Source organism: Macrosteles quadrilineatus, unplaced genomic scaffold, assembly GCF_028750875.1.
Source record: "Macrosteles quadrilineatus isolate MER2022 unplaced genomic scaffold, UCM_ALF_1.0 Scaffold_2__2_contigs__length_208266976, whole genome shotgun sequence".
NCBI classification, from domain to species: domain Eukaryota; kingdom Metazoa; phylum Arthropoda; class Insecta; order Hemiptera; family Cicadellidae; genus Macrosteles; species Macrosteles quadrilineatus.
Genome location: NW_026542595.1, coordinates 38,321,237 through 38,331,162, shown reverse-complemented (window position 1 = coordinate 38,331,162; position 9,926 = coordinate 38,321,237). Strand labels below are relative to the sequence as shown.

The window sequence follows — 9,926 nt, the reverse complement described above, 5'->3', positions numbered from 1 at the left end:
TAAATACATTAATCTAATTGCCAACAACATTTCCCACATTCCGCACTGCTAGCATTTACTAATTCCTATGTCTTGGACAACTTTCCATCCCATCTCATAGCATTTCAGGATTTCACTTTCAGATACAGAAATCGAACCGTTACAATTGGTTTCCAGTTCCCAGACTCCACAGTGCTCGCCTTTACTACTTCATTCCCCTCTTCCTACGTCGCGGACCTGTTTCCCTCCCTTCCCATTGCATTTTAAGATTGCAGATACCTTAATCTAATCGTCATTAACAGTTCCCACACTCCGGACTACTCGCCTTTACTACTTCCTTCGCCACTTCCTACGCCGCGGACATATTTCCCTCCCTTCCCATAGCATTTTAAGATTGTAGATACCTTAATCTAATCGTCATAAACAGTTCCCACACTTCGGACCGCTTAACTTTACTGCTTCCATCACGACTTCCTACGTCACGGACCTGTTTCCATCCCTTCCCATAGCATTTTAGGATAACAGATACATTAATCTAATCGTCATAAACAGTTCCCTCACTCCGGACTACTCACCTTTACTACTTCCTTCACCGCTTCCTTTGTCACGGACCATGTTTCCCTCCCAGCCCATAGCATTTTAGGATAGCAGATACCTTAATCTAATCGTCATTAACAGTTCCCACACTCCGGACTACTCACCTTTACTACTTCCTTCACCGCTTCCTTCGTCGCGGACCATGTTTCCCTCCCTTCCCATAGCATTTTAGGATAACAGATACCTTAATCTAATCGTCATTGATAGTTCCCACACTCCGGACTACTCGCCTTTACTACTTCCTTCACCACTTCCTACGCCGCGGACCTTTTTTCCTCCCTTCCCATAGCATTTTAGGATTGTGGATACCTTAATCTAATCGTCATAAACAGTTCCCTCACTCCGGACTACTCACCTTTACTACTTCCTTCACCGCTTCCTTTGTCACGGACCATGTTTCCCTCCCAGCCCATAGCATTTTAGGATAGCAGATACCTTAATCTAATCGTCATAAACAGTTACCACACTCCGGACTAATATTTACCACAAAACTAATAACAACAATTAAACGAAATAATCTGCTTGGAATGATTCAGTAAGGCCACCAGAAATTATGCGAATCGGTGTATTGTTAATCAACGCTTAATGGTATTCATCGGACTCCTTTTCTTTTGTACTGTCTTTTGTAAATAGGCCATATGTGCATGCGCAAGCTGAGGTGCCCGTGGGTACAGAACGTCACGTTATGTCTTAAAATGTAAACAAAATGACAATAATGGCGGAATGTTTTCTCATAAGGCCCATGTTAAATTTTCAAAAGTTTGTACTCATATTAAGGCGAAAATAGATTTTTCCTGGCTATACCACTGGTCTAGAACTTATTTTTGACACAGAACTTAGTTATTCCGTAAATATAAACGTTTTTGTTAGAGCCGATTCCCAGATCGAGTTGACAAGTATTCAAACTTTACTCGTATTATATATAGGATATTTAAATATTTGTTTTATTCGTCGACATTTACTTAATTTTTGTTGACATTTTTATATTCCGTTTGGCCTGTATCCTTATCATGTAAACCACGTAAGAACGCGGCGGTATTTCCACTGTTTTTCATTACTCGCAGGCGACCTTACTGTCATTTACTTCTGTTCCACTTTGATAATCTCATGACCAACAAGTGTAATAATGTCCACAAGTAAAAGATGATTGATAAAACAAGTCGTCCTAGTCTGATTGACTTCCTGCATGCGATGTTAAAGGTTACTTCAGCACTGAAAAAATTACTGCATTACCTAAATTGTTTATTCGTAACACCATGAGTGTCTTACAATAATGTACTTTACTACTTAATCCCCATGGCTGTAAAAAGGGAATGGTTTATCCGTATACTGTATAAATTTTAGTATCAACGTGAAAACCGTATAATAAATATGTAATGCATGGCTTAACATTTATAACCATGCCTCAATATTACGTACGTATAAATAGCTATTGCAGAACTGTGTATTTTACAAATACGTCATGAGTATTCTTGATATAAAACAGTTAATTATACTGACAGCATATGCTCACGGATTCGGTAAAGCAATTTGTTCCTGCTATATTGACAGCATGTTGATTAACACAGTTGGCAGTATTTTGTTAAATAATTGTAGGGCGATAAATTAGTAGAAGATGTGTTACCCATTTTACACTAATACCTGCCGACATACAACAAACCACTTAATTCCTTAATCACTTGTGATTCCTACCTAAATTCATAACTATTACAACGACACATATTTTTATTTAAATATTGGTTTTATGTTGTTGTTTTTTTCACAGCAGCAATTCCGTACTGGGAGTTGTCGATAGTTCTCGCCCTTTCATTGGGTGTACGCAGTTCTATGTGATTGGCTGATTATTTTCGAATAGTATGTCATATAATTTTAAAATAAAATAAATGTGACTTTTGCCAATAATGTCAGTTTTTAAATGTTAACATTATAATAATCTAAATTTGTGCAGTTTCAAAGGTGTCGTGGGTGACAAGGAGTAATCAATTTGTTTTTTACATAGATTTCTTAGTATTCAGGACGTGAGTGTTACCTTGTAGGGTAGGGGTGCTCCGGCCGTGGTCCCCAGGAGTCGGATACTGAGGGGCCTCCACCACTGTAGCAGTGTAGCCGCTACATCCACGGCATTGAGGACCGGTCCCCGCCAATGTCAGACAATCGCGACCATCTCTTTCTGAATTAATTAAATAATTCATATGCTGTACGTCCGTATCTCATGTCGATAGAAACGTTAGACAGAGCATTCCAGCAGAAGAATCAGTTCAGCCCACTGCTAGTGGAAAGTTTCCTAACGAAGAGGTCGATTTTGCATTATAAACTGCTACATATATTTCAGACAGTCACTGCCTCTTTTCCTTAAGGATAAGGTCAAAGACCGAATCCGTTACAAACACGAATAGAACGTGAGAATATAGTTTGAAGGAATGCATTATCTATTCTAGATAGACTACTTCATTTCATAAATTTGTTATACCGTTCTATCTATATATTAACACGAAGAGCTTTATGCTTCTAATTGATGACGAGTATTATTTTTACAACTAATAACGTAATCGATTACACAACCTAGAAGCTTTATTTTTCTAGCAGTATTTGTTTGTTTTTTTCAGACGATATGTAGAAAGATGGCTACGTCGCAATGTGAATGATAAGGAATGGTCGTATTAAATGGATTTCATAAGGTCTGTGCCACAGGAAAGAGACATATTTTATGGATTTTTTATAGAAACTAAATCAAATAAAAAAAAGCGTCTAATAGCACTTAAAACATAAAAAAGTAATACAATTACATAAAAAAAAACACATATTTACAGCCTAACCTACAAAAACAGATCGAATTAGGTGTTTTGAACACTTATACTGTTAACTCACTAACTCACAAGACGGCAAATATACAAAAGATGGTAGTGTGGTGATCGATTTCGATTGAACACTCCAATCATCGTCAGACCCTATAGGGGACATATTTAATATTTCTGTTACTGTTGCTGTAGTCTATAAACATAGTAAGGGTTTCCTCTGTTACATCCCTTTTTCATCCGTCATACTTGGCCGATTTTTACGATTGAGGACTAAGTTGTCATTTTAAAGCTTATGATCCAGCGCACCTGCGAATGGAATTTTAGGATTATGGATACCTTAATCTAATCGCCAATAGCAGTTCCCACTCTCCGGACAGCTCGCCTTGACTACTTCTTTCACCACTTCCTACGTCGCGGAACTGTTTTCCGCCCTTCCCATAGCATTTTAGGATTACAGATACAGTACCTTCGTATAATTGTCATAAACAGTTCCCACACTCTGGACTACAAGCCTTTACTACTTCCTTCACCACTACCTACGTCTCGGGCCTGTTTCCCTCCCTTCCCATAGCATTTTTTTTTTTTTTGATTGCAGATACCTTAATCTTAATCGTCATAAACAGATCCCACACTCTGGATAGCTCGCCATGACTACTTCCTTCACCAATTCCTACGTCGCGGACCTGCCCCCCCCCCCCAAATGACGCCCCTGTTACTTAGAAACCCATAAGACTAATGTTAAAAGTAATTAGACTTGCAGTTTAATTTTTCTACGTAGACCTAATTATATTTTCGTTTGGCAGTTCTCAACTACAGTAGGCCTAGACTCGTTTTTAGGCCAGAAATAAACCACTTACAACATTTTGAAGAAAATCGTCAAAGCCGATCGAGATCTTTGTTCAAACATACATACATAGGCCTACATACAAGCATTGCTCATATTGCAGTATAGGATTCATTGAAAAACATTAGAACAATAATATAACAGATGATTGACATTGAAAATCACTAACAAAAGCATAGCAGTTAGTACAGATTGTAGGTAACATCACAGGTCGAGGTACAACAGTTTATTCCCCACTAAATTTGATTCATAGGTCCAGTACGGTAGCTTATTTTGGTTGCTTTCTAGTTCTGGCTGATTTTCGAAGTTAGTAACTTGTTGAGGCGTTGTTTGATAATTATTATATCTCCACTATAATGGATCGAAGCCTCATTTCTGCAACACCAGATCATCATTGTACATTGGCTTTCACGTTCTGTTGTTGAGAACTGGTATTTTTTTGTAATAGGAGATGAGCTGGAGTGTATGCTGTCTTAATAGAGATCGATGGCTGTCTCGCACTAATGTTCTCTTCAATAATTGATCGATGTGTCTTTTGCCAATGTAACCGTTGTCTAGTTTGACGTTGTAGTGCAGAGCTCTAAGTTGAAAGATATCTTTTCCGTTCATGGAACGTATAATTATATACGTTCATTATAATATTCTCTTCATCCCCACTTTAAATTAGCGGCGTACCTGTTGCAAATCTGGATGTGTTACGCGTTTTTCTTGGGTGGCCTAAGAGCATCTATTTTTGTTCGGATTGTTCAATTCAGATATAGTTCAGCCGGTGATTGTCCGCATTGCAGAGGTGCCAGCTCGGTAGCAACATTAGTGGAAGGGGTCCGAGCTCGATTCTGATTACATGGCCCGCAATCAAATGTGGGGGCCATGCCCAGGCGTCTATGTTGGAGCGCCATCCAAGCAGGCCACTACTAGGAAGTGGTGTCCATTTAAATGGTCCTACATAGTCCATGTGAACTCTTTCAAAAATTTCCTTATAGATTTCCAATGGGGTGAAATACTTTTGTTGGCTGTTTTGATTGTAAAGCACAATTAAGTTCCACGATCGAACCTTAATTTGCAAAGCCAAACTAACTAATAAAATATTTATTTGGCATTTGCTGCTACATCTAACCTGTATCAAGGCCACCAATGCGGCCATGCCTGTATTTGGTGATATGATATGCCACGTTGATCATTTGCCCCTACTGCAACTCTTAATTTGGCAGCGTGCCATTATTGGCACATGAGGATTTAAAAAATAATCTTGTTCGCCGGTCAACTTTTGCATTCCAACAACGGCACCAAATGGTTTTTTTGTCTATTGCTATTAGGGTTTTGTGCACTCTGGTAGCTGTCTTGGCAACTACTATCACTTTATACCCAACTGGTACTTTACTGTTAAAGGGAACATTCATTATTATCGATGATTTTTTTCTCGATATATCGATGTTTTTGTTTTCCGATCCATTACAAATTGACAACAACTAACTGATCTTGTTTAGGCTAAAATAGTCTATTATATGGATTAAGAAATGAAACGTTTCTGAGCTTACCTAACATAACCATAACCAAACTTGCTGTACCATTTAAACATTCCGTTTGGGTTTGAATATAAAAGGCAAGTTATAAACACGGGATTTTTAAATGTTACAGCAAGTTTGGTTAGTTACGTTAGGTTATTTTTTTAGAATAGTTTCATTTCAAATTTGTAATAAATTGCAATTTGAAATGTAAAATGGTGTTTGCCGTTTACAAATAAATAAATTTCATTTATTTATTTTTCATTCATTTATTTTACAAACTAAAACTTAATCTTCCCCACACATTTTTCAATCTCATGAGGTCTTACCTTTCCAACCGACACTTTGGAGTAAAATTTGGTGATATTGTTACCCCACTTCACGAAATTCAAGCAGGAGTTCCCCAAGGAAGTGTATAATTGGGCCCCGTTCTCTACACATTGTTCACGACGGACCTCCCTGAAAATCCTAATGTCGAAATTGCAACCTTCGCTGATGATACTGCTATTATAGCCTCTCATGAAAACCCTGTTATAGCTTCACAAATGTTGCAGACTGGACTCGATGATATCTCCGATTGGCTGAAAAAATGGGGGATCAAAGTAAATGAGAGTAAATCTGTCCATACAACCTTTACAACAAGATTAGAGACGTGTCCTCCAGTTACCCTAAACAAGGTTCAAATCCCACAGTGCTACTTGGGCTTGACCCTTGATAGAAGACTCACTTGGAAAAGCCACATCTGGAACAAGCGAATTTCGTTAAATTTAAAATTTAAAATTTAAAAATCTTTCTTGACTATTAAATCAAAATTCTAAATTAACAACAGAAAATAAATTACTTTTATATAAAACTATTTTAAAACCAGTATGGACGTATGGTTTCCAACTGTGGGGGACATCCAGAGAATCAAATCTCAACGTGTCATCCAAAGATTCCAATCCAAGATTCTAAGGCACATTATCCAGGCAGCATGGTTCGTTAACAACGAAGTGCTCCATAGAGACAGTCGAACCCCAACGGTTAAGGAAGAAATTTCAAGGTTAAGTGCCAAATACTTAAAGAAATTAGAGTACCATACCAACTACCTTGCTTTGAATTTGTTGGACAACAGCAACTGTGTATATAGATTGAAAAGATGCCATGTTTTGGACCTGAGTAGTCGTTTTTAGAAATTTATGGACTTTAAACTTTGTACCAATATGCAAAGTTTGTGTTTTAGCTTTATTGTTGGATAAAGGCTAACTACTGTGTTTAAATTGTATCATATTTGCTTATTGTTCTATCTTTATTGAACAGATTGTAAATTAAATAAAATGTAAAAAAAAAAAATTAATTAATTAATGTTTGTTGATACTGAACAATATTTTTCGTAGTTGTCAGCTGATATATGTTTCAATTTGTTAATATCGATATATCGAGAAAAAAATCATTGATGATAATGAATGTTCCCTTTAAGGGGAGCACTTGGCCAAAAATATGAAAAATATTAAATTTATTTATTTATTTTTTATTTAAAAGAATGGACTTTTCTGAATAAAATGGCGTTTATTTTATTACGATATCTCAATTAAAAGTGCTAAAAATAATTTTTTTTTTACAAATTTATGCAGGGTCGATTTTTGTGCTCAAGGGCCCTCAAGGGTCGTTGCAGTGGCTCTTTTATTGTTCGTTTTCCGAAAATCGATATTTTCAAACTTTATGTACCTTTTTCTAAAAACCACTTATGCCATTTCCTTGAAATTTTTCCCCCAAGTACATCTATATGAAATGTATAAATGTAAGTAAAATTAATGTCATAAGTCATATAATAATAAATTTAAAAATTAAAGAAATATAAAAAATAATACTTTTTTTGGACGTTTCTATGGATACAAAAAAAATTACTTCTAATATTTAATGGGTAACTAGTTTACTTCTATTTGTGTAACAAAGTATAAGGTTTAAAGATTTAAAAAAATCATAATGATATCTCATATAGTTTTTGAGAAAAAGGTACTTTTGTTAACATGGTTGGGTATAGGGCCAAGTGCTCCCCTTAACAGGGAAAGTACCGACCAACTTGTCGAAAAGGAAACGTGGAGGCTACGAGTGGAAGGTTAGTAAATTATTTCTTATTTCATTATTTAAAGGCTGTTTTTATATATCCAAGTGATTTTCACAGATTAAAGATGAGAAAACATATTCCAGGTATTAGCTTGAATATTAATAATTAGAGTTTTATAACCCAAACAATTTGAGTGTGACAAAAATGGCACATTGTCAAAGATCCAGGGAACCACGAAAATTTGAGTGCGTGCCAGAAATGGCACATTACCAAAGATGCAGAGAGCCACCGAATTTTCTTGGGCGTGCCAAAAATGGCACATTGCCAAGGATGTAGTAATTTTTTTGAATTTATTGCATGTGGCAAAAGTGGCACACTGCTAAAGATACAGTCAAAGGTATTTATATAATTAATTATTGAACTGTATTTTTCATACCATGAATAAAGATTATGCAATCGAAGCACCCGACTGCTGACAGAGACAGAGGCATGTCCTCAGAACTGAGTTTCATGGGTCACATGGCTGTTAAATAGAGAAAAATATACTCTGTCAGCAGGTACAGTGCAGATTTTACAATATTGAGATTTGAAGGTTGATTGTATATTAAATCCATACTCATTAAATCCATCATTAAATCCATACTCGTTATTAGTGGAAGGAAACGCCTTTTTCCTTTCACCATGATCCATACTCCCGGCTGCCGTCAAAGAACTAGAACCAAGGACGTTTGAAAATAAAATTGGGACTTGGCTTAAAAACAATCCCTTCTACACACTTAATGAGTATCTAGAAGCCGACTACTCCTCAATAAAATGAAGTGACCTGCCGCCAAATTTAAATCAAGATCTAAGAATTTAATTTCTCAAGTTTTTTTTTGCTGTAAATATATGTTTTGTTTAGTAATAGTATTGACGCCATCTATCCAGTTATACTGGTCAACGATGAAGAGAAAAGTATGAAGTATGAAGTAAGTATGAAGTATGTATGAAGTAAGTAAGTAAGTATACTACAGTAGTATGAAAGAACGAAGAACGGGCTTCATGCATAAATAACAGATCTGCTCCAGTTTTAACCGAAAAAAGCATCAAATTTGTGATATTTTTTACTTTGACAGCTGAGGTGTTCTCGAGTTCCTGTTGTTTGGGTTTCGTTGTTTTGTTTTTTTGTTGTGTTGTGTTTGTGTGGTGTGTGGTGTGTAGTGGACGTGGATAGGATAGGTTATGCTCTACTTTGTCCGTCCCTTTCCCCGTTTATGCAGAAGAACGAATAAGAATAATCATCATAATTAGGCCTACTTCATTATATTATAGTAAGTTACCTACTCTAATTTGAGTTACTAAACTTTGATCCTATATTTATCCAACCATAATGAATATTTTGTTTGTAGGCTATGCAACATCTGAACGTATGCTAATTGCTTTAACAAATTTTGATAAATTTAGACTGGGATTTCGCTCATGCTTAGCCTATGCAAACTAACAAGGGAGGTACATAGGGAATAGTACATAGGGAGGTAGGTACTATTAACAGTAGGCTACATGTCTCCTCTGTACCTTAATTTTCTGTGTACTAACTTATTATTAGGCTAACTAAACTAGTTCTGCCAAAAATACTTTTGACTTGTGTGAACCTGGCAATAACTCGGCAATAAGTAGTGCACGCGCCATAACAAATATATTGCTGGCCGTTTTGGAGAAAATACGTCCGCGATCCATATTACTTTTACCATAGATAAAACATACTCCCTTAGTAGATTAGTCATCCTAATGGAACAGCTGAAGCCAATTTTATTGTTAGTTCTGTACGTCCAACTATAGAGGTTATGTTTTGTTTACAATTTGTTTCTTGTTATTGCAGTCATTTAAAACCTTGTTTAACCTAATAAAACGATATAATCATAAGCAATAACTGGTCTCCTAGTTATATAACCAAATAGTAAAGCACAAATCATGAAAATAGCCCTAAAATAATAGAAACAAAATGTTGTCTACACTAGCGATCAGTGTGGACGGACATGAACTAGACGCAAAAAACAAGCTTCAAAATTTACAATGGGATGAGGAGTCTACTTGTGTTGCTTAGTCTATGCTTTTACCAATGATGCCAACAGATAGAGGACACTTTAACGGACACGACAGTATCAACATTATGTACC

At 36.3% G+C, this 9,926-nt stretch overlaps 1 protein-coding gene across 1 annotated transcript in view; it reads left to right on the top strand.

Moving 5' to 3' along the window:
• Nucleotides 1-8,969: 8,969 nt before the first annotated feature.
• The window catches only part of LOC128986512 (cilia- and flagella-associated protein 206-like), a 43,256-nt gene continuing 42,299 nt past the window's right edge, over nt 8,970-9,926 (top strand). Inside the window, exon 1 of the mRNA XM_054406917.1 lies at nt 8,970-9,080. The gene's annotated coding sequence lies outside the window, so the exon portion shown is untranslated. The remainder of the gene's footprint in view (nt 9,081-9,926) is intronic.